Source organism: Schistocerca gregaria, chromosome 3 (assembly GCF_023897955.1).
Source record: "Schistocerca gregaria isolate iqSchGreg1 chromosome 3, iqSchGreg1.2, whole genome shotgun sequence".
Classification (NCBI taxonomy): domain Eukaryota; kingdom Metazoa; phylum Arthropoda; class Insecta; order Orthoptera; family Acrididae; genus Schistocerca; species Schistocerca gregaria.
Genome location: NC_064922.1, coordinates 943,428,804 through 943,454,896, shown reverse-complemented (window position 1 = coordinate 943,454,896; position 26,093 = coordinate 943,428,804).

Below are 26,093 nucleotides of genomic sequence, written 5' to 3'. Positions count from 1 at the left end.
AGATCATTTTAACTGCCTACATCCATGAGTCAAATTTACGATGTAAATTGAAAGTGATGGCAAATTACTTTTTTTGGATCTCTTAGTACATAAGAAAGAAAATGGGACTTTGGGCCACGGTGTATACCGAAAACCTACGCTTACAGACTGCTACCTCCATGCCACAAGTTGTCATCCACAACATCAATGCTTGGAAGTTTTACGCACACTGGTCAAGAGGGCTTATGCTGTTTCGGATTCTGATAACTTGAAACAGGAGATGGATCACCTTAAGGTTGTTTTCAGGCAGAATGGGTATTCTGATCATCAAATTACTTGTCCTTTTCAATTTGGACCCCCACGAGAACCAACGGTGGACACTTCCAAATCTGTTGCTTTTTTACCCTTTTGTGGGAAGTATTTCTTCGAAAATTTCAAGAATCCTCAGGAAATATGATATTAAAAGCGTCCTTACGCCTTTCGCCAAACCTACATCCCTTCTTGGATCGGTAAAACATGATTTAGGACTGAGGAAGCCTTGTGAATACAATATTCCCTGTCACTGTGGCAAGGCCTACACTGGACAGACTGTTCGTACAGTTCAAGGTCTATGTGTGGAACATCAACGGCATACACATCTGCTAGAGCCGGAAAAATCAGCTGTTGCTGAACACTGTCTTAATGAAGGGCACAATATGTCCTTCAAAGAGACGCAAATTATTGCCTTGGCTTCCCGTTACTGGCATTGTGTACTGAAAGAATCGACTGAAATACGTCTGCCTGATGATATTATTAACAGAGATAAAGGTTTTTCCTTTAAGCAAGACGTTGAATCCTATTTTATCACAGATAAAACAACAACGGTCTGGTTTCCAACCGGCTGCATTCTAATTTTGCGATTGCTCGCAGTTTTCACTGCCGGCGCCGCTGCAATTCTTTGCCGCACAGAGGGCAGCTCTTCTGTTGCTCGCACACGCGCAATGGCCAGTATCCGCGATATAAAGGAGCTGCCGAATCTGAGGTGTCCTCCATCCGAGGGTTGGATTCCCTCACTTCCTCATCGAGGACTCGCACTGCCTGGGCTCCTCTCATGGTGTACCTTCGGCGTGGAAGAGCCCCAGCCGTGCCTGTCGCGTTGTTGCCCGTCTGCACGACGTCACTGCTGCCTGCCGCCGCCGCCTGGTCACCGCCTCTCGGTGCTCGCCGCTTCTGCCGCCGCCGCTGCCGCCGTCACTCGGTGTTCGCTGTCGCCCCAACTACCACCATCATCTTCACCTCCCCTTCACTTGCCCCCACTGTAACGTCATGGAGAGCCTCCTCTGGGATTAACCCGTCTCATCCACCTCCCCTACTCACCGTCTCCTCCCCATCTACCCCCTCTCCATCACTGTATCCCCACCTGTATGTCACTCCCACTCCTACCCCTGCTCCTGCACCTGCTGCTGCTCCTGCTCCTGCCTCTGCCCCTGCTCCCACCTCCCTCCAACTCCTGTCGCCCGCCGAGACGACTTTCCCCCCCTCCCCCCTGCAACTACCGCAGCTTCCCCCGCCTAAGTCACCGCCCGCCGCTCCACAGTCGCCGCCACAGAGCGCCCTGCCCTCTCATCCGGTGCTACTACCTCACAGGAGGGCCCTGCCTCCCACCACCTCCCCATCTATCCAGTCTCTCATCCCTCCTCCCAGGCCCCACCCGCCAAAAAATCTTCCAAATGGCCCAGTGGCGACCTCTCCTCTACCCCCTCACCCAAAAAGTCACTGCCCACCCCCCTCCCACCGACCCCGCTATGGATACCACCCCATCTCCCTCCTCTCCAGCCCCCCCCCCCCCTGTATACCTTTGTCCTCGCCAACCCTGATCCGAAATTCCTGGATGCCCACACCCTCACCCTTGAAATCTGGAAGTACATCCCCAGTGCACCCAGCACCCAACTTATCCCTCACAGGGACTCCGTTCTCATCAAGTCTTCCTCTCCCTCCTTCCATAATGATCTCCTCTGGCGCTTTCACCTTTGGGCCCTATGCATCCCTCGCCCCCTTCCTTACATTCTCCTCTCCTCGTCAGCCCCAACTGCCTCATCGTCCGCCAACCCTCACAGCCGTCATCACAAAACTCAGCCCTGTGGTCACGGAGGCTGAGGTGTTGGCGGAACTGAATGCCCACCCAGCCCTGAAAGTCCGCTCCGCCTGCCGTATTTCCAACTCCTCTGGCCCTACTTTCCTCATACGTATCTTTACAGAGTCTGCCTCCTCCATCGACCACCTCCTCATGCACGGAGCCCTGATTTTCAACCACCGCCACCCTGTTGACCCGTCCCGTTCCCCCCCTCAATCCTATCGCTGCCAGTGCTGCCTTCTGAACAACGACCACCTCACCCAAAACTGCAAGAACCCACCCACCTGCCCCCATTGTAAAGCCTCCCACTTCCTTAAACAGTGTCCCAACCTCCCCTCCTCCCCATCCTGCACCACCTGCAATGAACCTCAGCCCACCTATTCCTCCAAATGCAAAGCAAAGCCCCCTCCTACCAACCCTGAACTCACTGTCTCCATTCACCCCATTGACCCACCCATCCACCCTAACAATGCCCTCCACCCTCCCCCTACAGCATAAGACATCATCCGGTTCCTCACCATCGTCCTGCAGAACATCCACCCCTTCCAGCGCCCCCACACACTCCAGCAGATTTCCCTTACTGCCCCCTCTGTTTTCCACTTAAACACCTACGCCACGCACTCCCACAACCAGCCCACAACTAGGCCCACTTTACCTTCACCCACCTTGGCACCCTCGTTTAAGCCCCTCTCTCCCCTTGCCGCACCCTTCCACCTCCAACCTCCTGGCATGTCAACAGTATTGTCTCCTCTACCTCAACATTCACTCCCTCCTGCAAACAAATACCTCTTCATGCATACCCTCTCCCAGCACCAGGTTGACTCCTTCATCCTTAATGAAACCTTCCTCCAACCCCACCATGTTGTCGGCTACTCCCCTTATCTCCTTCACCACACTGACAATCCCCTTCCCCTAGCCCGAGGCAGGGACGCTATAGGCCACCTCCGACAACTCCCTGTCCGGCCACAATCCCTCCTCAATGACCCGACCGAACACCTTCTCCTCAGCCTATTTTTTCCCTCCCTCACTGTCACCTGTGCCACTATCTATATCCGCCCTGCAGCTCCTCTCCCCTTTGACTTCATTTCCCATGTTCACCGTACCTTCTCCATCATGATGCTGTAAATAGAACTTGGTTTCATTCGAAAAAATGACGTTTTGCCATTCGTGCACCCAGGTACGTCGTTGAGTACACCATCGCAGGCGCTCCTGTCTGGATGTCTCTATAGGCCCCCGGGCTCAGCAGCTGTTGTGGCTCAGCACCTGAAGAATAATTTGGAAAATATTTCGAGTAGATTTCCCCACCGTGTTACAGTTCTGTGTGGAGATTTTAATTTGCCGGATATAGACTGGGAGACTCAAACGTTCATAACGGGTGGCAGGGACAAAGAATCCAGTGAAATATTTTTAAGTGCTTTATCTGAAAACTACCTTGAGCAGTTAAACAGAAAACCGACTCGTGGCGATAACATATTAGACCTTCTGGTGACAAACAGACCCGAACTATTTGAATCAGTTAATGCAGAACAGGAAATCAGCGATCATAAAGCGGTTACTGCATCGATGATTTCAGCCGTAAATAGAAATATTAAAAAAGGTAGGAAGATTTTTCTGTTTAGCAAAAGTGACAAAAAGCAGATTACAGAGTACCTGACGGCTCAACACAAAACTTTTGTCTCAAGTGCAGATAGTGTTGAGGATCAGTGGACAAAGTTCAGAACCATGGTACAATATGCGTTAGATGAGTATGTGGCAAGCAAGATCGTAAGAGATGGGAAAGAGCCACCGTGGTACAACAACCGAGTCAGAAAACTCCTGCGGAAGCAAAGGGAACTTCACAGCAAACATAAACATACCCAAAGCCTTGCAGACAAACAAAAATTACGCGAAGCGAAATGTAGTGTGAGGAGGGCTATGCGAGAGGCTTTCAATGAATTCGAAAGTAAAGTTCTATGTACTGACTTGGCAGAAAATCCTAAGAAATTTTGGTCCTATGTCAAAGCGGTAGGTGGATCAAAACAAAATGTCCAGACATTCTGTGACCAAAATGGTACTGAAACAGAGGATGACAGACTAAAGGCCGAAATACTAAATGTCTTCTTCCAAAGCTGTTTCACAGAGGAAGACTGCACTGTGCTTCCTTCTCTAGATTGTCGCACAGTTGACAAAATGGTAGATATCGAAGTAGACGACAGAGGGATAGAGAAACAATTAAAATCGCTCAAAAGAGGAAAGGCCACTGGTCCTGATGGAATACCAGTTCGATTTTAAACAGAGTACGCGAAGGAACTTGCCCCCCTTCTTGCAGCGGTGTACCGTAGGTCTCTAGAAGAGCGAAGCGTTCCAAAAGATTGGAAAAGGGCACAGGTCATCCCCGTTTTCAAGAAGGGACGTCGAACAGATGTGCAGAACTATAGACCTATATCTCCAACGTCGATCAGTTGTAGAATTTTGGAACACGTAATATGTTCGAGTATAATGTCTTTTCTGGAGACTAGAAATCTACTCTGTAGGAATCAGCATGGGTTTCGAAAAAGACGGTCGTGTGAAACCCAGCTCGCGCTATTCGTCCACGAGACTCAGAGGGCCTTAGACACGGGTTCACAGGTAGATGCCGTGTTTCTTGACTTCCGCAAGGCGTTTGACACAGTTCCCCATAGTCGTTTAATGAACAAAGTAAGAGCATACGGACTATCAGATCAATTGTGTGATTGGATTGAGGAGTTCCTAGATAACAGAACGCAGCATGTCATTCTCAATGGAGAGAAGTCTTCCGAAGTAAGAGTGATTTCAGGTGTGCCGCAGGGGAGTGTCATAGGACCGTTGCTATTCACAATATACATGAATGACCTGGTGGATGACATCCGAAGTTCACTGAGGCTTTTTGCAGATGATGCTGTGGTGTATCGAGAGGTTGCAACAATGAAAAATTGTACTGAAATGCAGGAGGATCTGCAGCGAATTGACGCATGGTGCACGGAATGGCAATTGAATCTCAATGTAGACAAGTGTAATGTGATGCGAATACATAGAAAGATAGGTCCCTTATCATTTAGCTATAAAATAGCAGGTCAGCAACTGGAAGCAGTTAATTCCATAAATTATCTGGGAGTACGCATTAGGAGTGATTTAAAATGGAATGATCATATAAAGTTGATCGTCGGTAAAGCAGATGCCAGACTGAGATTCATTGGAAGAATCCTAAGGAAATGCAATCCGACAACAAAGGAAGTAGGTTACAGTACGCTTGTTCGCCCAATGCTTGAATACTGCTCAGCAGTGTGGGATCCGCACCAGGTAGGGTTGATAGAAGAGATAGAGAAGATCCAACGGAGAGCAGCGCGCTTCGTTACAGGATCATTTAGTAATTGCGAAAGCGTTACGGAGATGATAGATAAACTCCAGTGGAAGACTCTGCAGGAGAGACGCTCAGTAGCTCGGTACGGGCTTTTGTTAAAGTTTCGTGAACATACCTTCACCGAAGAGTCAAGCAGTATATTGCTCCCTCCTACGTATATCTCGCGAAGAGACCATGAGGATAAAATCAGAGAGATTAGAGCCCACACAGAAGCATACCGACAATCCTTCTTTCCACGTATAATACGAGACTGGAATAGAAGGGAGAACCGATAGAGGTACTCAGGGTACCCTCCACCACACACCGTCAGGTGGCTTGCGGAGTATGGATGTAGATGCAGATGTAGATGTAGCGTCAAGGGTAACCGCAGCCACGGTCTCCGAGCTGATAGTCCATGCTGCTGCAAACGTCGTCGAACGGTTCGTGCAGATGGTTGTTGTTTTGCAAACGTCCCCATCTGTTGACAGGGATCGAGACGTGGCTGGACAATCCGTTACAGCAATGCGGATAAGATGCCTGTCATCTCGACTGCCAGTGATACGAGCTCGTCGGGATCCAGCACGGCCTTCCGTGTTACCCATTGAACTCACCTATTCCATATTCTGCTAAAAGTCATTGGATCTCGACCAACGCGAGCAGCAATGTCACCGGAAACGTGATGGTACGCATTTCTCCTCCTTACACGAAGCATCACAACAACGTTTCAGCAGGCAACGCCGGTCAACTGCTGTTTGTGTATGAGAAATCGGTTGGAAACATTTCTCATGTCAGCACGTTGTAGGTGTCGCCACCGGCGCCAACGTGTCTGAATGCTCTGAAAAGCTTATTAATTGCATATGGTGGGTCCCGTTTATGCTAGTGATTCCTTCGAGTGTTTGTTCTGCAATCGTGTAACCATAGAGTAACAGGTCTTTATGTCTACCTGTATGTACTCGCAATACGTTACATTTGTTTATTTGGAGGGTCATTTGGCACTCCGTGCAGAAAGTGTAGAGCCTCCGCAGGTCTTCCTGAATTTCGCTGCAGTTTTCTAGCGTTTCGATTGTTTCGTATACAACAACACCATCCGCGAAAAGCCACTTGGAATTTACGGCGTTGTGTACTAGGTCATTTATATATACTGCGGAAAGTAACGGTGCTATGGTACTCCTTTGGGGCACTCTTGAAATTACTTTCACGATTGCAGACTTCTCTCCATTGAGAATGACTTGCTGTGTTCTGTTTGCTAGAGGCTCTTCAATCCAATAGCACAGTTGTCTCGATATTCTGTAGGCTCGTATTTCGTTCATTAGGTGGCAGAGCGGAATTGTATCGAATGCCTTCCGGAAGTCAAGGAACACGGCATCTACCTGGACGCCTGTATCTACTGCTCTCTGTGTCTCGTAGACGAACAGAGCGATCTGGATTTCACATGTTCGTTGATTCCTAAGGAGGACGTTTTCGGTTTCCAGAAATGACATAATACGCGAGTGTATGTTCCAAAGTTCGTTTGATGACGCTATCAGATATGAAAGAGTCTGGCCTACTAGCTGATGCAACGCTTCCGTCGTAATCATATCTAGCCGAGGAGCTTTCTTTAACTTCATTACTGACGGCCGCAGTTCCTGCTGGGCAAATTGGAATCACAATTCCGTAATTCTCATGTTTGCTCTAGTAATTCAGAACGGAGATGCAAATGTCGCCTGTGTCTTTCATCGTCGCATCGTCCGGCAACAGAGTTCTCAGGATTTGGCGTCTCCTAGTCTGCCGTCATCTTGCCTTCGGATCCTCTCCAAGTGGACAACACAGTGGATGATCGAATCATGTTTGTTGGAGGTTTGTGTGAAAAAACTCCAAAATACACTACTGGCAATTAAAATTGCTACACCGCGATGATGACATGCTACAGACGCGAAATTTAAGATACTGTGATATTCAAATGATTAGCTTTCCAGAACATTCACACAAGGTTGGCGCCGGTGGCGACACCTACAACGTGCTGACACGAGGAAAGTTTGCAAACCGATTTCTCATACACAAGCAGCAGTTGATCGGCGTTACCTGGTGAAACGTTGTTGTGATGTCTCGTCTAAGGGGGAGAAATGCGTACCATCACGTTTCCGACATTGATAAAGGTCGGATTGTAGCCTATCGCGACTGCGGCTTATCGTATCGCGACATTGCTGCTCGCGTTGGTCGAGATCCAATGACTGTTAGCACAATATGGAATCGATGGGTTCAGGAGGGTAATACGCAACGCCGTGCTGGATCCCAACAGCCTCATATCACTAGCAGTCGAGATGACAGGCATCTTATCCGCATGGCTGTAACGGATCGTGCAGCCACGTCTCGATCCCTGAGTCGACAGATGGGGACGTTGGTGAGACAACAACCATCTGCACGAAGAGTTCGACGACATTTGCAGCAGCATCGACTATCAGCTCGGAGACCGTGGCCGCGGTTACCCTTGACGCTTCATCTCAGGTAGAAGCGCCTGCGACGGTGTACTCAACGACGAACCTGGGTGCACGAATGGCAAAACGTCATTTTTTCGGATGAATCCAGTTTCTGTTTACAGCATTATGATGGTCTCATCCGTGATCGGCGCCGTCGCGGTGAACGCACATTGGAAGTGTGTATTCGTCATCGCCATACTGGCGTATTGCCCAGCGTGATGGTATAGGGTGCCATTGGTTGCACGTCTCTGTCACCTCCTGTTCGCGTTGACGTCACTTTGAAGAGTCGACGTTACTTTTCAGATGTGTCACGACCCGTGGCTCTACCCTTCATTCGATACCTGCGAAACCCTACATTTCAGCAGGATAATGCATGACCACATGTTACAGGTCCTGTGCGGGCCTTTCTGGATACAGAAAATGTTCGACTGCTGCCCTGGTAAGCGCATTGTCCAGGTCTCTCACCAATTGAAAACGTCTGGTCAATGGTAGCCGAGCAATTGGCTAGTCACAATACGTGAGTCACTAATCTTGATGAACTGTGGTATCGTGTTGAAGCTGCATGGGCAGCTGTACCTGTACACGCCATCCAAGCTCTGTTTGAGTCAATGCCCAGTTTTATCAAGGCCGTTATTACGACCAGAGGTCGTTGTTCTCGGTACTGATTTCTCAGGATCTATGCACCCAAACAGCGTGAAAATGTAATGAAATTTCAGTTCTAGTATAATATATTTGTCCAATGAACTCCCGTTTATCATCTGCATTTCTTCTTGGTGTAGCAATTTTAATGGCCAGTACTATACGTGACAGCTTATTCCTTCCCTTCGTCGGTGTAATAGGACTGAATTTTGCTGTTTGATTGTTCGATAGAAATTCGACTTCCCTTGTGGTTCTGTTTCTGCTAAAGATGTCTGGTAACATATTCTTGTCCATCCCTTTCGACTGTCTAACAAATGCCGGCCGGGGTGGCCGAGCGGCTGTAGGCGCTACAGTCTGGTACCGCGCGACCGCCACGGTCGCAGGTTCGAATCCTGCCTCGGGCATGGATGTGTGTGATGTCCTTAGGTTAGTTAGGTTTACGTAGTTCTAAGTTCTAGGGGACTGATGACCTGAGAAGTTAAGTCCCATAGTGCTCAGAGCTATTTGTCTAACAAATGTTGGTATCGCTCTGTCTTGCGCCGTCTGCAACTTTCATATTAATTTACTCCCTTGCGTGGTTCTGTCTTTAATTCTGTCTTTAAAGGTTACCATATCATTTTGCGTAGATTATTTGTGCGCTCGGGCTGGATGTAATTTTCTGCGACTGGTATTGTCTAATAGCTGAGATTACGATCAGTCGTTTTAGATCCGTCACAGACGTAACAGTTTTAAATACGCTCACTGACTTCTGAGTTTACATGGGTCATATCAGTATATGCTGCAGCACCTGCACAACTTCAGAAAGAAAGCCTGCTAAGAGGCGTTGGGGATGGGCTGATATGGAGGAGGAGACCAGACAGCGATGTTATCGGTCTCATCGGATTAGGGAAGGATGGGGAAGGAAGGCGGCCGTGCCCTTTCAAAGCAACAATCCCGGCATTTGGCTGGAGCGATTTAGGGAAATGACGGAAAACCTAAATCAGGATGCCCGGACGCGGGGATTGAACCGTCGTGCTCCCGAATGGGAGTCCAGTGTGCCAATCACTGCGCCACCTTGCTCGGTACGAAGAGGGCTATTCATGAGACGAAAACCTAAATTCTTTTATTGTGTCCTGAAGGTAGAGTACGCTCTTGTCAGTTACTCTGCTGCTCCACAATGTTGATTTCGCATTTACATCCATTGTGGTGTCGACCTACTATTGCTAACAAGTTACTAACTTCTCTGTTGTATCTATCTCCTCACTCTATTGAAAATATTGAGTTGCAATGTAGAATTTCTATTAAGACATTATTATTTCTCTTGTCACAGCGTGTTCATCACAGAGAACGACTACCACCGCACCAAGTTTTATTTTTTCGACTTGTCAAATAAAACTTTATCCGTCGTAAACACAGGCTGACGCCAAGCTAAAAGAGAGAGTACAAATTGTGTCATAGCTAATACCGTTAAGACAATTGCTTCATACGCGCACCTTCGCACACGCCCACTTGACGAACAGGATATACACGAGCAGCTAAGAGGTTTCACTTTTCTTTTCTTTTGTCCTGCGCAGACGTTGTCGATTTAGTGGGCGTCCTTTGTTAACATACAAGGACGGACGGCTAACAAGCTGTCGCCCAGTTATGCCTTCAGGGCGTCGCCTATTGAGATCGCGCAGAGCAAGTCGGGCGCAACGGCCTTTCTCGGCAACATGCTGTTTCTCCGGAACACCGTATCATTTTTCACTAACTCAGTCCCAGTTCGAAATTTCGAAAGTTGAGTATCGTATCAAGTGAGCGGCCTGAATGTCAAAATAACATCGCAAGAAGCGTATCCTCCATCTTAGATAATGTAAATGTCGTGTGACTAGGGCCTCCCTTAGGATAGACTGTTCGCCGGGTGCAAGTCTTTCGATTTGACGCCACTTCGGCTATTTGCGCGTCGATGGGGATGAAATGATGATGATTAGGACAACACAACAGCCAGTCCCTGAGCGGAGAAAATCTCGGATCGAGCCGGCAATCGAACCCGAGCACTTAGGATTCACATTCTGTCGCGCTGACCACTCAGCTATTAGGGGCGGACATTATGGATAATCATCATCATCAGTGTTCTGGCAAAAGGCAGGTCTCCAGGCTGTCCAGTCTTCTGCCATCCTCTTCAGGTCTGCATAATTTCCTCTTCCCTTTATGTCGTCTATCATCTTGTAACTCCTTCTTCCTCTCAGTCTTCTCCCACAAACCAATCCTTCCAAAGCATCTACGAGCAAGCACTCCCTTCTCAATAAGTGTCCCAACCAGTTCTTTTTTCTTTCTCTTGTAACCTTCAGCAGACATCTTCTCTCAACAACCCTTTCCAATACTCTTTCATTACTCGCTCTTTCCATCCAGCTTGTTCTCTCCATTCTTCTCCACAGCCACATCTCAAAAGCTTCTAACCCTCTTTCATCCTCTGATCTGAGCGTCCATGTTTCTGCCCCATAGTGCCACACTCCAGACAAAACATTTGCCAAGGCTTTTCATTATACCTTTATCTAATTTCCCACACAACAGTCTCCTCTTCTTGTTGAATGTCTCTTTCGCTACGGCAATTCGAGTTTTCACCTCCTGGAGACATTTCAAGTCATCAGTTGCTGTGCTTCCAAGATATTTAAATTCACTTACTTGGCTTATGGTAGATTGTCCTATTTTAATACTGGACAGTCTGCGTTTATTTGCATCCCATATTCCACACAAGCTCCATTTACATCTTTCAGCATGTTATTCACTTTTTGCCACTAATACCATGTCATCGGCAAATGTTATACATTCTTTTCTCTTTCCACCAATACGTATTCCTCTTTTCCCATCTAAGATATATTATAGATAATCGCAGGCACATTTGAATGTAATCAACAGAAACTTTACCATATCGAAGTGACAAAAAACATGGGATAGAGATGTGCACGTATACATATGGCGATAGTATCGCTTAAACAAGGTATAAAAGGACAGTATATTGGTGGAGCTGCCATTTGTAGTTATGTCAAAACGTTTCTGACGTGATTAAGGCCGCACGACGGGAATTAACAGATTCTGAACGCGGAATGGTAGTTGGAGCTACACGTTTAGGACTTATCATTTCGGAAATCGTTAGTGAATTCAGTATTCAAGAGTCCACAGAGTCAAGAGTGTGCCGAGAATTCGAAATTTCAGGCATTACCTCTCACTGTGGACAACGCAGTGGCCGACAGTCTTCACTTAACGACCGAGAGCAGCGGCATTTACGTGGACATGTCAATGCTAAGAGACAAGCAACACTACGTGAAATAGCCGCAGAAATGAACGAGGGACGTGCGACTAACATATCAGTTAGGAGAGTGCGGCGAAATTCGGCATTAATGGGCTGTGGCAGTAGATGACCTAGGGGAGTGCCTTTGCCAACAGCACATCATCTGCAGCATATCTCCTGGGTTCGTGACCATATCGGATGGACTGTAGACGACTGGAAAACCGTGGCCTGCTCAGGTGAGCTCCGATTTCATTTCGTAACAGCTGACGGTAGGGTTCGAGTATAGCGCAGGCTCCACGATGACATGGACCCAAGTTGTCGACAAGGCTCTGTGCAGGCTTGTGGCGGCTCCACAATGATGTAGGCTGGGTTTACATGGATTTTACTGGGTCGCGAGGGATTAGCCGAGCGGTCTAAGGCGCTGCAGTCATGGACTGTGCGGCGCAGGTTCGAGTCCTTCCTCGGGCATAGGTGTGTGTGTTTGACCATAGGATATTTTAGGTTAAGTAGTGTGTAAGTTTAGGGACTGATGACCTTAGTAGCTAAGTCCCATAAGATTTCACACTCATTTTAACATTTTTTTGATTTTATTGGAGCCTCTGGTCCAACTGAACCGATCACTGACTAGAAATGGTTATGTTTGGCTATTTGGAGAAAATCTGCAGCCAAACAGCGATGGAATGTTTATGGATCGCAAAACGCCTTGCCAGTGGGCCACAATTGTACGAGCGAATGATGTGGCCGCCCATCGAACACTTACGAGACATAATTTGTACACAATGGTTCCGTATTCGAGCCGAGAGCTGGCCGACATGGTGTTTACTTACGGAAAGGCCAATGGAAAGGGCGGCGGACAGCAAGGTTGTACCAGAAGACCTATCCCCGCCAACAACAACCACAGTATTCAACGTTTGCTACAGTGTTTCGCTGTTTGTCTGAGACAGTGTCCTTTCAGGAAGCAGGAAATCATGAAGTACATACCGGAAATGTTTGGACACCAAATTTAGGGGAAAATGTGAGTAATACTGTGGAAGGAGACTGCCGTGTCAGTACCAGGCAGTTGGCCTGCCAGTACAGGGTAAGCGAGACGACCGTGTGGAACATTCTCCATGACAACTGTTACTACCCTTATCACTTACAGCGTATGCTGAGCTCACTAGCCAAAGACTTACCATATAGGGAACACTTTCGTAACTGGTTTCTTCACCAGGAAACTACAATCCTGGTATTCGTGTCATCCATCCTATCCACAGATGAGGCCACCTCTGGTGGAGTGGTATCTTCTACTTCTTAACAGTCATCTGTGGGATAGTACGCAGAACCCTCCATGGTATGGTGAGAGCGGTGCAGCCGGAATGTGTGGTCCGGGATAGTTGGCGACCTTATATTGCTACCAGCCTTCCTTCCACGTCGGCTAACAGGCCGGAACTATCGGCGTTTCATGCCGCTAACTTTGCCTCACCTTCTGGAAGAAGTGCCACTGATGATTCTATATCTACATCTGCATAGATACTCCGCAAGCCACCATACGGTGAGTGGCGGAGGGTACCCTGTACTACTACTTGCGTAAGGTGTCAGGCAAATCCAACACCTTCCATGAAAACCCTGACATGATAAGCAAATCCAGTAGTATGTCACGTAGCTCCGAATAAATCGTGACATTAAATTAACCAAAGTAACACGATTAACGAGTGAGCAAATGGAATACCACAGACTAACACAAGAATGCCTAAATTCATGTCATACCTTCCCACTATGAGACAGACGCAGTTCCGAGGGGAGAAACAAGAACACAAGCCGAGAGCAGAACCATGTTAAGCTAGAAGGCCCTACGATAAGGGACGGACACCCACATCGCCAGCTAACCGACAGGACCACCCCCAGCCTCTGTTAAAAGCTAGAGCCCTCCAGAAGAAAAGTATAGATCTTACAATAACGCTAAAAGGACCACACCAGCCGCAAGTTTTAGCGTGAGACTTTTTCGCGTCTCTGTTACGTTGCAAACGCTAAAAACATTGCCCCACCACGAAAAGTATAAAAGAAAAATTGGATAGAAAGAATTTTTGTAGGTGGAGCTTAAGGTTAACATTGAGACCCTGATTGGTCAGATGAAAACACAGCCAGATAGTTTTTTTTTAACCAAGTTCGGTAAATTGTAGTAACGAGAAGTTAGGAGAGAGTTGCTTCCGAGACGGCGAGCTGTAGGGAGCTGCGCCAGCCGCCGCCCCCTGATGAACGCACGCGATGCCGCATTTTTGAGCGCATAAGGCTTCACTCGGAACTGCAGAAGTCTCATCTGTTACACCCCCTTTTTGCGTAATACTAGTGTCGATCGTCAATTAAATCTCATGGTATTCACATTTGCCACTTGAAGTTAAAATCTGAAACGCGATGATTTTTCTGTTATATAATTATTGAGAAGCCACATCAGCCACTGTAATTTACGACAAGTTAGATAAGTAATTAAAGATAATTGAGGGTCACTGTATACCATTTTGATAGTTTTCTCTTTTGTGAAACTTAATTTAAACCTAGATTATAGATGTGATATGGCATAGGTCATCCTTCGAAACATTGTAGAACTTGGAAACCCATTCAGGGAATATTCGTTTACATTTTTGTTCAATGCAGTTGGTTTTTATTATCCTGTATTAAAACATTTCCTTTTATCAACAGTGCAATTCATAAACAATGTTTTGTGAGTAGAATAAAATTTCCAATGGTAAACTTAACTGCTTTTTCGACGTTATTTTACCAGCTAACTAAAAATAGGAAAGCCTTGAACCCCTTCCACTAAATTTAGTTGGTATTAAGATTCTTTTACAGGGAGTGCAGTGGAGCTGACGCTGAAATCATTAAGTATCTGGTTACATCATCGCTAGTCTCACTGAACTCTTCTGAACTCTACATGTCATGTGTGATTTGGCGTCTCCTTACCAGCAACAGGTCCCAGGTTCAAACTAGTCAATTCCCTAAAAAAAAAACACGCTCAGAGCGTCGTAGCTTGAAAGTGGTAGGGAGACAATACATAGAACAACAGAAACCATGCAGAATGTTAGAGAATGGGGACCCTGCCAGGATGGTAAAATACCGTGATTGAAGATCGACCACATGCCTAACTAGGTCAGAAAAATATCCAGTTAATTTTTTTTTAAGGCATAAATAGTTGAAGACAGTAGCTGCAGCGATAGATAGTAAGGATCTATTCAATAGAAAGTGAGACATTCTAGCGGAGAGACTAGCTTAAATAATTTATGAATTTTAAAAATTGTTAGAATTAAGTTTTCTCCTCAATGCAAGTGCACAGGTGATGGATACATCGTTGACAAGCTGGTTCTGACCCAACAAGTAAGTTAATTGTTTGTCAAGTCGTGTGAACAAATAGTTTATGTAACACGTGAGATCGTATGAGTGCATGTTGATGCGAAGTAGGGCTCGTGAGTTGCTTTTAAAACAGAAAATAAAGGATTCGAAAAGATTAGCAATGGCAGATCGAGACCTTGACCGAATCGAGGTATATACCCAGCATGAAGATGGACAGAGAATAGAGAACAGTACAACAGACGATGCAGTATCGCGAGAAACAGGACATATAACGCACCATAACGAGGATAATGTACGCCAAGGCATAGAAAACGTAAGTCAGCATACGACAGAGGAGCAGGAAAGTAGAGAGACAGTCGATGAGGATTCTAACTTGCGTCTTGAATACGTAGAACCCATAGTACAAGAAATCAGAGCTTCCTCACCACATAGTACAAGGAATGCGAGCAGAAACGTGTCACTGCACAGTTCAATGCAATCTGTTGCAAACCAACAATTGGGCGAAAACACAGAGCGTAGGACGTCGGAAGAAAACGCAATAGGACCCACCAATCTGGCAGAATTATTACAACAAATTACGGAAACCATGACAACGCAAAATAAAGACATAGCGAACCAAATTCAAATTCAGAATGCAGAAACCACGAGACAAATGCGTGACATTAAAGAACAAAACCAAAAAAATAGTTACACCTAAGTCATATTGAAGACTAGGCAAAAGAATCTCGAGAAGTGATAGGAAACTTAATAACAGGTCACAATCAATTGAGAACAGACATTGATAAGTTACAAGCGGACGTACAAACATTACGTAACAACACCCAGGCAGAAGTCAAGAAACTAGAGAAACAGATAAACGTAATTACAAGACAAGCAGCAGCTACAGCGCGTGAAATTGTTGAAAACAGTGTGTTACACAAACGTATCACAAAAGCAGCGCTGAAAAGATATGATAACCGCATAATCAAAATAGAATCGCAAACGAAGCTACAATTTCAGAAATGGCGTGCAGAGTTGTTGCAAACCTTTGAAGAGCGTAGCGAACAGGATCGAACAAGCACAGAGTCTGCAACCACATCCGTATCTGTAACAGCACCGGAAAAACAAGCAATTAACGAAGATATTACACATTTGCGATTCCAGTCACAGGCGGAAAGTGGCATAGGTGAAATCAGACAGCCTGCACCACGGGTACGCGAAAGTTACAGTGGATAATATCCAATGGATCTACCACAACCGGAAAGAACGACGGGAGAAATGATCAGTAACAAAAGTGGCGAAGAACCGCGAATTTCATATGGAACTATGACGAAGTACGACAACGATCATTCTCTCATAGTCAGAAAATTGCAACACTTTCGAGAAGGAAAATCATTTCATCCACGAACTTTTATTGATCAATTCCGAGTAGGATTAGCAGAACATGGACGTTAGCACACAAATTAGACTTTATATGTGCACACATGTCAGAAAGAGTCGCAGAAACCATGCAGAAGGTTGCAGTGACATGCCGATTGTACGAAGATTTAATAGAGACGTTTCTCTCACGATATTGGTTCAGCGAAGCACAGAACAGAGTGAAGTACGAATTATTACAGAACCCATATTTTGAAAATTCATGAGAGAAGAGTCCCGTGAATGTTTTTGAATTAATGGCAAAGAAAAATCAATGGTTAGATGTACCATACAGTGACGGAGAGTTGATTAAATTATGCGCCATGAAGTTACCATTGAAATACCAGCAATCATTAGTAGGTCGCGGAGGCAATGACGTCGAAGCATTTAAAGACATTCTAAGGGAACTAGAGTTCATATTTTCGGAAGATGACGCAAGAAAAAGACGAAGCGCACATGAAAACGAAAGCAAAAAGCAGTGGAATCCACAATACACAGTGCGAAGAAACAATAATTACTAACCTTGTGATAACTTCGCACCAAGGAACGACAATAGATTTCAACAAAGAACCGGTTATGGATTTAGAAGAGAATATGGCAATAACTATAATTCACCCAGGAACGGCAACAACTATTACAGAGGGAATAACGACAACTGGAATGGGTACTGGAGAACCAATAGACCGACAAATTATCAACAAAGAAACCACTATCAACAAGCTGAACAAGAAAAGCGAATACGGATAGAAGAGGTGGGGGTAAGACCACCAAACCCCAATAAACGTTCGAATTGACAGCTAAGGGCCCATGCCAAAGAGAATGACGCACCGACCCAGGACAATTGCAGCACAGAGAAGTAAAACTCTTATCACGAGAAGAGAAGAAGGAAGAAACAAACCCGCAGGGACCAGATGAACTCGAAGACAGGAAAATAACAATATCGTGTTGGGACGAAATTAATTGGGAGAATACTGACGAGGAAGATGAATTACCAGAGGCATGCACAACGAATGTAGGAGGAAAGGACGAAGTAATGAATATTGCAGAGCTATTTGAGATGGAAACCAGGGAAAGCGAATTCAATGAGGGTAATGCGCAGTTGATAGAAGTTGAAAATAAGTTACTAGTGGGCACACAAGCCAACGTATATAATGAAGGAAGTTATGAAGCGATAATTAGAACATTTAGATGCAATTATGTGGAAGTAGCGACGAAGAAGGAGAAGATAGACGAGGGTGAGGAAAAAGTAGAGGATGTTGAAGAAAGCGTAAATGAAGGAAGAAATAGAGAAGAGGAAATAAAAGAGAGAGAAGTAGCAGTCGAAACTTATCCTACAGAAAGTTTGAATTCACAAGGGAAATCCTGAAAAGACTCATGTATGATTCAGTGGAGGATTCGTTGATGCAAGAAGAAGAAGAACAGAACCAACCCTTTCAAATTCAACTAATTGTGAAAGCCATGGTAAAGCATATCCCAGTCAATATTGTAATTGATAGCGGAAGTGAACTGACTGCGATCTCAGAAAATTTATTCATGCAGTATAATGCCAATGAGGAATTTCCAGTTCTGAAAACACGTAAGATTAAAGGAAGAGGTCCTATTAGAAACAATGCTGCGGACGTTACGAGACAAATAAGGTTAACTCTTTCCTGTCAAGGTCAAAAGATCGAAGCCAACTTCGTGATTATACCTAAACTAACTGTAGATTTGATTATAGGTGCAGATTTTTTAAATGAGAGACGAGCGATAATAGATATGGGGAAAGGTAGCGTAAGATTCGGGAATGTCACACTTCTCTTAGAGCAAAAGCTAAAATTAGAAGAAATACCAGTTATAAACAAACAATTAAGAATGACGTGAGATAAAGGGGATGAAAAATTAGAATGGTATGCACAAAAGTGGGAATCGCCTCAACTCATGTTAGAAGTCCATAAAGAAATCGACGAAAAATTGCAAGAAGTTCAAGGTATTTCAGAACTCAGTAAAAGAGAATTAGAGGGTATTTTACGAGATAAAGCAGCGGTATTTTTACCTAAGACTGGCAGTATTAAACACTTTCAGTACAAGTTTGAAGTAAAACAGCACAAACCATTTAGAGTGCTACCCTATACAATCCCATTAAGCTACAGGAATAAAGTATTCCAGGAGATATCTAAAATGTTAGATGACGATATTATTGAACCAGCTACCTCCACATGTAACAGCCCGTTCCATATTGTACAAAAACGAGATGGGAGCATCAGGTTAGTGCTTGATTCCAGACAGATCAAAACAATCATAATCGCTGAGAGAGATCGCCCAGAAAAATTAGAGGAATTGATACAAAACTTCCATGGTGCTAAGATATTTTCATCAATTGATTTAGGGAGTAGTTTCTGGCAAATAGAATTGGCCCCAGAATGTAGAAAATTTACAGCATGTATAGTAATCGGTAGATGTTACCAGTTTAAACGATTGCGATTTGGTTTACACATATTATCAGCAGCGTTTATTAGGGGATTTAATACTATACACAGTGCTGAAATTTTACAAAAAATTAGTTATGTTGATGATGTGATTATAGCAGAACCCTCTTGGGAACATCACAACGACATATTAAATCAGTTTTTACAGATCATGAAAGAGCATGGGGTCACAGTAAATATAACAAAATTTGGAAGGCGAGAGGTGAAAGTTCTAGGACACATAATTTCAGAGAAAGGGGTAATGCCCGACCCAGAAAAACTAACGGCAATCAAAGAATTCTGTACTCGATCTATTGAGAAAACTCTCAGAGGATTTCTAGGTCTCACCATATTCTATGAAAAATTTATTTGGATCGACTCTCTCGCAACACAACGCCTATGTGCATTCACTGGAAAAATCACGCCACGAGTATGGGATCAACAAGCCAATGAAGAAATTTTAAAAGTGAAAAACGCACAAACAACAGCACCGATTTTAGCACATCCTGATCTAAAATAAATTTTTGTATGGCCATTGATAGCGCGAAAACAGGTTTAGGGGTTGTTTTAGTCCAAGAATACGAACAGGGAGGGCTAAGATCATATAGGACAATTGCATTTGCCAGTCATGTACTCACAAAAACCGAGAAAAACTATTCAGTCACGGAGCTGGAGGCATTGGCAATTGTATGGGCCTTCCAACGTTTTGGATACTTCCTATTCGGAAGAAAAACAAAAGTATACACTGACCACAAAGCATTAGGATTTCTGTTATCCACCAAACTAACTCATGGGAGGTTTGCCAGATGGATGTTAATACTACAAGACTGACTTCACTATTACACACATACCAGAACCAGCTAATGTATTAGCAAATGCTTTATCACGATGTCCACAGGGTGCACCCAATAACATAGGTTTGGAAGCAACGGAAGACCAGTTTTCAATGTACTATATGAAACAAGTACCTTTCGAAAACTACATTATGACAGCATTGAAAAACATAGGCAAAGGACGGGACAAGGATTCCAAAACACTAGGAATCAAACACAAGTGGAGAAGTAAGGATTTTCTAGATATTCGACAGCACTATCTCGTAAAAAACAATGTTTTATTTTTTAGACGAAATGTTGCAACAAATGAATGGTCAATTTATATCCCAGATGAACTAATTAATAAGTACATATGATATGGGTATGATATACACATTTAAGTAATGGCCACTTTGGACCAAAGAAATGCTTTTTAAAAATAAAACAAACAAGCCATTTTCCTAATATGGAAAGACGAATTAGAACAGTATCAGTCAAATGCAAAAAATGTATGATGGCTAAACACGTCACTTTCCAAACCAAACCACCTATGTCTCCAATAATCCCTAAAAAATTAAAACAAATAGCTGCAACAGATTTGATGGGATCCGTCCCATGCATAAAAAAAGGACATATTTTCATATTTGTCGTTTTGGAACTTACTTCTAAATATGTTACATTGACACCATTAAAACGGGCAACAACTCTTACTATAAGTAAAGCACTTACACAAGATTTTCTCAGACAAGTAGGTCGAGTGGAACGAATAATTTCATATAATGGCCCACAATACAAATCAGTGCAATGGCAGAACACGTTAAAACAACATCTAGTGTAAATCCAGCAGAACGATCTATGAAGGACATAGGCACTTTATACCGATTATATGCAGGCAAAAGACACAACACTTGGGATATATACCTTAAAGATTTTCAAGAAGTAATAAAGGAAATGCCACACAGCACTACACTCCTTCCTCCAGTTACTGTAAACTTAAATATATTGAACCCCCAAACATAACCAGAAAAAATGTTGGATTTCCTATTGTACCACGTAGACAGCACAAACAAGTCATAGCAACAGCACTCTCCAACATCAGAAAGGCAGCCATGAGAAGAAAAGAAAGAGGAGATAGAACAGCAATTGAAAGAACATTCTCAGTAGGCCAGAAAGTATTTGTAAAAACACACCATCTCTCCAGCAAGTAGAAACACAAAATACATAAGTTTTACGCTGCATACAAAGGACCTGTCATAATTATCCGAATTGCTCATGATAATGCTGTGGAACTAATGAACCCAAAAACAGGCAAAACCTTAGGACTTCACCATGTGAGCCATATCAAAAAGTTTGAAGATTAATTTTATTACTGGTAAATAATCAGGACAATATTTCAAGATTATGTTGCAGATAAGATCGTCAGGAGAAAGAAGAATGAAGAGAGAGGAAGGTGGGAAAAAGAAAGTAGTTTCAATAAAAAAACAAAAATAACACCAATAGTGCCATAGATAAAACGTAGATAGCCTAACAGCATGAAATACTAAAATGCTATACACCATGACACTAAACAAAAATAAAAAACGAATTTGAGAACTCTTGTAGAAGCTAAGATTCAAAATATCTTAGAATTGTAACATCGAAAGGGCGCCGAAATTTGTAAAGCTTTTTAAGAAGGTGTAAAACAATGTAGGTACTAGACATATGTTAGATGATTATAAGTAAAACTTTTTGTAAGAACCATTATAAAAAAAACTCCAGCAAAAAGCCAGATGCAATGAACCATAAGTTACAACCAGAGAAGTAGCAAGAAAGGAAAGGGCATAATTAGCAAAACACGATTCCTACAAGGCAGAAGCGTCGAGAGAAGGGAAAGGACAGTGAGACCAACAAAGGGCACTTGTAAATCTACTGCTGAAGGGACCGGCGCAGGGACTGATAAGCAAACACCGGACTTTCACCGCTCGTAAACCCCGGGATGCCCCGACTCAGCGGAGCGAGCAAAAAACGGCCCGACTAGAAGATGGCATGGGCAAGCAACCACTGGCAAAAGAAAATATGTGTAAAAGTCACGCTACTGCTATTAAACAGCACGTTGATGCACGAAACTGAAGAAAACTTCCACAAAGTAGAAATGACACGCCCAAACAATTTATCAAACTGTTACTAAGAGGAGAACTTCAAAACGACTAGTTATCAATAAATATTTCCATATCCTGTCCAGATAAGAACCAATAAGCAAGTAAGAAGCAGAGAAAAAGCAGGAAGAACAGAAGTTGAAGATTCGCAAGATTGAGACCAAGAAAGAAGATGGGTGAAGAATAGACGACATACCTTCCCAAATCCCTATCCTATTGTAAACTAGTCGTCTGTGAAGTATTACAACGAAAAACGACCGCTTTCAGCGACACATAACGATGACTTTCACGCATACATAGCCAGTAAACCATGAGATTCTGCACTCACAGCTCCATTCCATTATGGGACCTCCACAACAGCAACACACACTTGCAAAGCCAACAAGGAATGACGAACGAAGTTGTACATCAAATACTTGCCCACATCCATCTCACTCAAGTCCACCACCTTTGTGCAAAACCATTCACCAACCTCATGCTTAAACATTCATAGGATAGTGTGAATGTGTGAAATCAAATTATGTGATGTAGGAATTGTGCAAAAGAAACATGTGAAAAACTAAATAAGTTAAGCACACCATACAGCTAATAAACTACAAAATAACAGTCATTGACTATGGACTTAAGTAAAAAATAGTCTATCGATAAAAATAAGTCTTTAGTTCTAAAATGAACAGCATATGAAGAAAAAAAGTAAGGCATAATAAACACTAAAACTATATGCCACTTATTTTATCCTCATAAAAATAAAAGAATAACTATATTTTACTTATTTTCTCCTTATAAAAACAAAGAATAAAAAATATCTTGTTGGATGTTTTCCCTTTTTTTTAACATTTCTGTTATTTGTTAGAATAATATCTCAATACTTGTGTATGTATATTTCTTTGTCAAAGAAATTCTTGGAAATAATTCTTAATTGTTAGTGTAACAATGTTGAAATGAGTGTCTAGAAACAAAAACATTTTACTTGTACATGATATTTAGAAAATGTGTTACGAATAGATTTTACTTAATTACCACATATTAGTGGTTCATGGTGTGGATTCCTGTAGCCATGTCCCACTTCATGAACCACGGGCAATGTACGAGTGGCCAAGTAAGTGGTCCCGACAGTCAGGATACCAGTTAGTTTGGAATAAGGCTGGGCATCTCAGACATATTCCGAGTCGTGGTCACCTTTGTTCTCACACGGCAAAGACTACCAAATCCACCGGTTAGTCCCTCAGCCGTTAGGGGTAAAACTCAATGGGACTCGTGGCAAGTAAGGCTAGCAACCTGCTTCCCTGGTACTTTAAATATGATGCTGGCAACAATCATAGCGAAATGCCTCGGACCTTTGGAGGTGACGGAGTCCCACCTCTAACTGACAAACCAGGGACTCCTAAGTAATGAGATGAAGAGCTATTAATATCAATGGGGGCTACTCTGGGAAGAAGGTAGAGTTGGCAGAGGCTGTAAGTAAGATGGGGTTGGATGTTTTACCTGTTAGTGACATTCGGGTAAGGGGTGAGAAAGAAGAGGAAGTGGGAGAATACAAGGTCTACCTGTCAGGAGTCAAAGCAGGAATAGCACAATGGGGTGTAGGGCTTTACATCAGGAAAGAAATGGAACCCAGCGTAGTTGCAATAAGGTATGTAAACGAACGACTGTTGTGGATAGATTTGACAGTGTCTAGCAAGAAAATTAGGATTGTGTCAGTATATTCGCATTGTGAAGGGACAGATCAAGATAAGATGGATAGTTTTTATGAGACACTCAGTGATGTAGTTGTTAGAGTAATGGACCATCGTCGTCACACTACCAAAATGACAGTCAACAGCATTACTCACAGTAGTGGTGACAGTATCACCCAGAGAATTACCTACTGTCTTTCTTATATATTCTCTTCCGATTTCTTCTATTCAGTTTTTTCAGTTGTTACAAGGCTCCTCTTGGATTTATAACAAATATATTGTATCACAGTTTAGTTCAATTTTGAAAACTACGTTTTATTCTGAATGATGTCATATGTGTCACGATCAGCCCGACTATATTATCTGACAGATTCTCAATAGCTGACGATTACCAGCTTCTGAGACTTGGAGTCTCATTTTTGGCCTCTTTCTTGGGAATTTAAGTCATCACTTTGAACCAAAAATCACATATTTAATAAATCAGTTTTTTTAACCATACCTCCAAAGGAATCTTTCAATCAACTATTTTGGCAGGTGACCTGTTAATATTATTAGCTGCATTGCTATTGCGTCAGCCCAAAATTGTTTATGTAAACCAGCATCAAACAACATACGCTTTTCTCTTTCCACCAGTATTCCATTTCATACTGCCCAGTGATGCAGTCACCATGGGTCCACATATGTCCTTGTCAATGAGCAGTAAGTATTATGAAGCGTTTGAACTAGTATTACTGAATGGAAGTCTGGCTTCCTTCACTACTTGCCATGTGAAATGTTCTTTACTACTACCTGGAGACAACCTCAAACAGCTTGTCTTTAAAAACTAAATGTCTCACGTGTTAACGCCACTGAGAATTTCAATTATTAAGGACACATCAGATTAGCATTCACTTCTCTATTATGTGTTTAATAAATAAAAACCTGCACAAAATTCACTTGGAATCCGTTTTTGGACACTAGACTGACAGAAGATTAGTAGCACATATAGGTACATACACTGTGTTATCAAAAGTATTCGGACACTCCCAAAAACATATGTTTTTCATATTAGGTGCATTGTGCTGCCACCTACTGACAGTCACTCCATATCAGCAACCTCAGTAGTTACGTTAGGTTAGTGTTTTTTAACGTTCCGTCGACAACGAGGTCATTAGACACGGAGCGCAAGCTCGGTTAGGGAAGGATGGGGAAGGAAATCGGCCGTGCCCTTTTGAAAGGGACCATCCCAGCATTTGCCTGAAACGATTTAGGGAAATCACGGAAAACCTAAATCAGGATGGCTGGAGACTGGATTGAACCGTCGTCCTCCCGAATGCGAGTCCAGTGTGCTAACCACTGCACCACCTCGTTTGGTAACCTCAGTAGTTATTAGACATTGTCAGAGAGCAGAATGAGGTGCTCTGCAGAACTCACAGACTTCAAATTTGGTCTGGTGATTGGCTGTCCTACGTCTGTACGCAAGATTTCCACACTCTTAAACGTCCCTAGATCCACTTTTTCCAATGGATAGTGAAATGGAAAGTTGAAGGAACAAGTACAGCACAAAAGCGTATATGCCAACCTCATCTGTTGACTGAGAGACCGCCAAAAGTTGAAGAGGTTTGTAATGAGTAATAGGCAAACATCTATCCAGACCATCGTACAAGAATTCCAAACTGGATCAGGATCCACTGCAAGTACTATGACAGTTAGGTGGGAAGTGAGAAAACTTGGATTTCGTGGTCGAGTGGCTGCTCATAAGCCACACATCACACCAGCAAATGTCAAATGACACCTCATTTGGTGTAAGGAACGTGAACATTGGACGACTGAACAGCGGAAAAACCTTATGTGGAGTGACTATTCACGGTATACAATATGGCAATCCGATGGTAGGGTGCGGGTATCGCGTATGACCAGTGAATATCATCTGCCAGCGTGTGTAGCACCAACAGCAAAATTTGGAGGCGGTGTTGTTGTTGTTGTTGTTGTTGTGGTGTGGTTGTGTTTTTCATGGAGGGGGGTTTCACCCCTTGCTGTTTCGTGTGGCACTGTCATAGCACAGGCCTACATTCAGGTTTTAAGCACCTTCTTACTTCCCACTGTTGAAGAGCAACTCAGGGATGGCAAATGCATCTTTCAACACAGTTGAGCACTTGTTCATAATGCACTGCCTGTGGTGGAGTGGTTACATGACAATAACATTCCTGTAATGGACTAGCCTGCAGTCTTGACCTGAATCTTGCAGAACACCTTTGCGATGTTTTGGAATGCCGATTTCATGCCAGGCCTCATCGACCGACATTAATACCTCTCCCCAGTCCAACACTCTGAAGAATGGGCTGCTATTCCCCAAGAAAGCTCCCAGCACTTGACTGAATGTATGCCTGCAACAGTGGAAGCTGTCATCTAAACTTAGCGTGGGCCAACACCATATTAAATTCCAGGATTACTGATGGAGGGCACCATGAACTCTTCATAAGTCATTTTCAGCCAGATGTCCGGATACTTTTGATGACATAGTGTATAACACACATTTTGCCTGAATCATTCT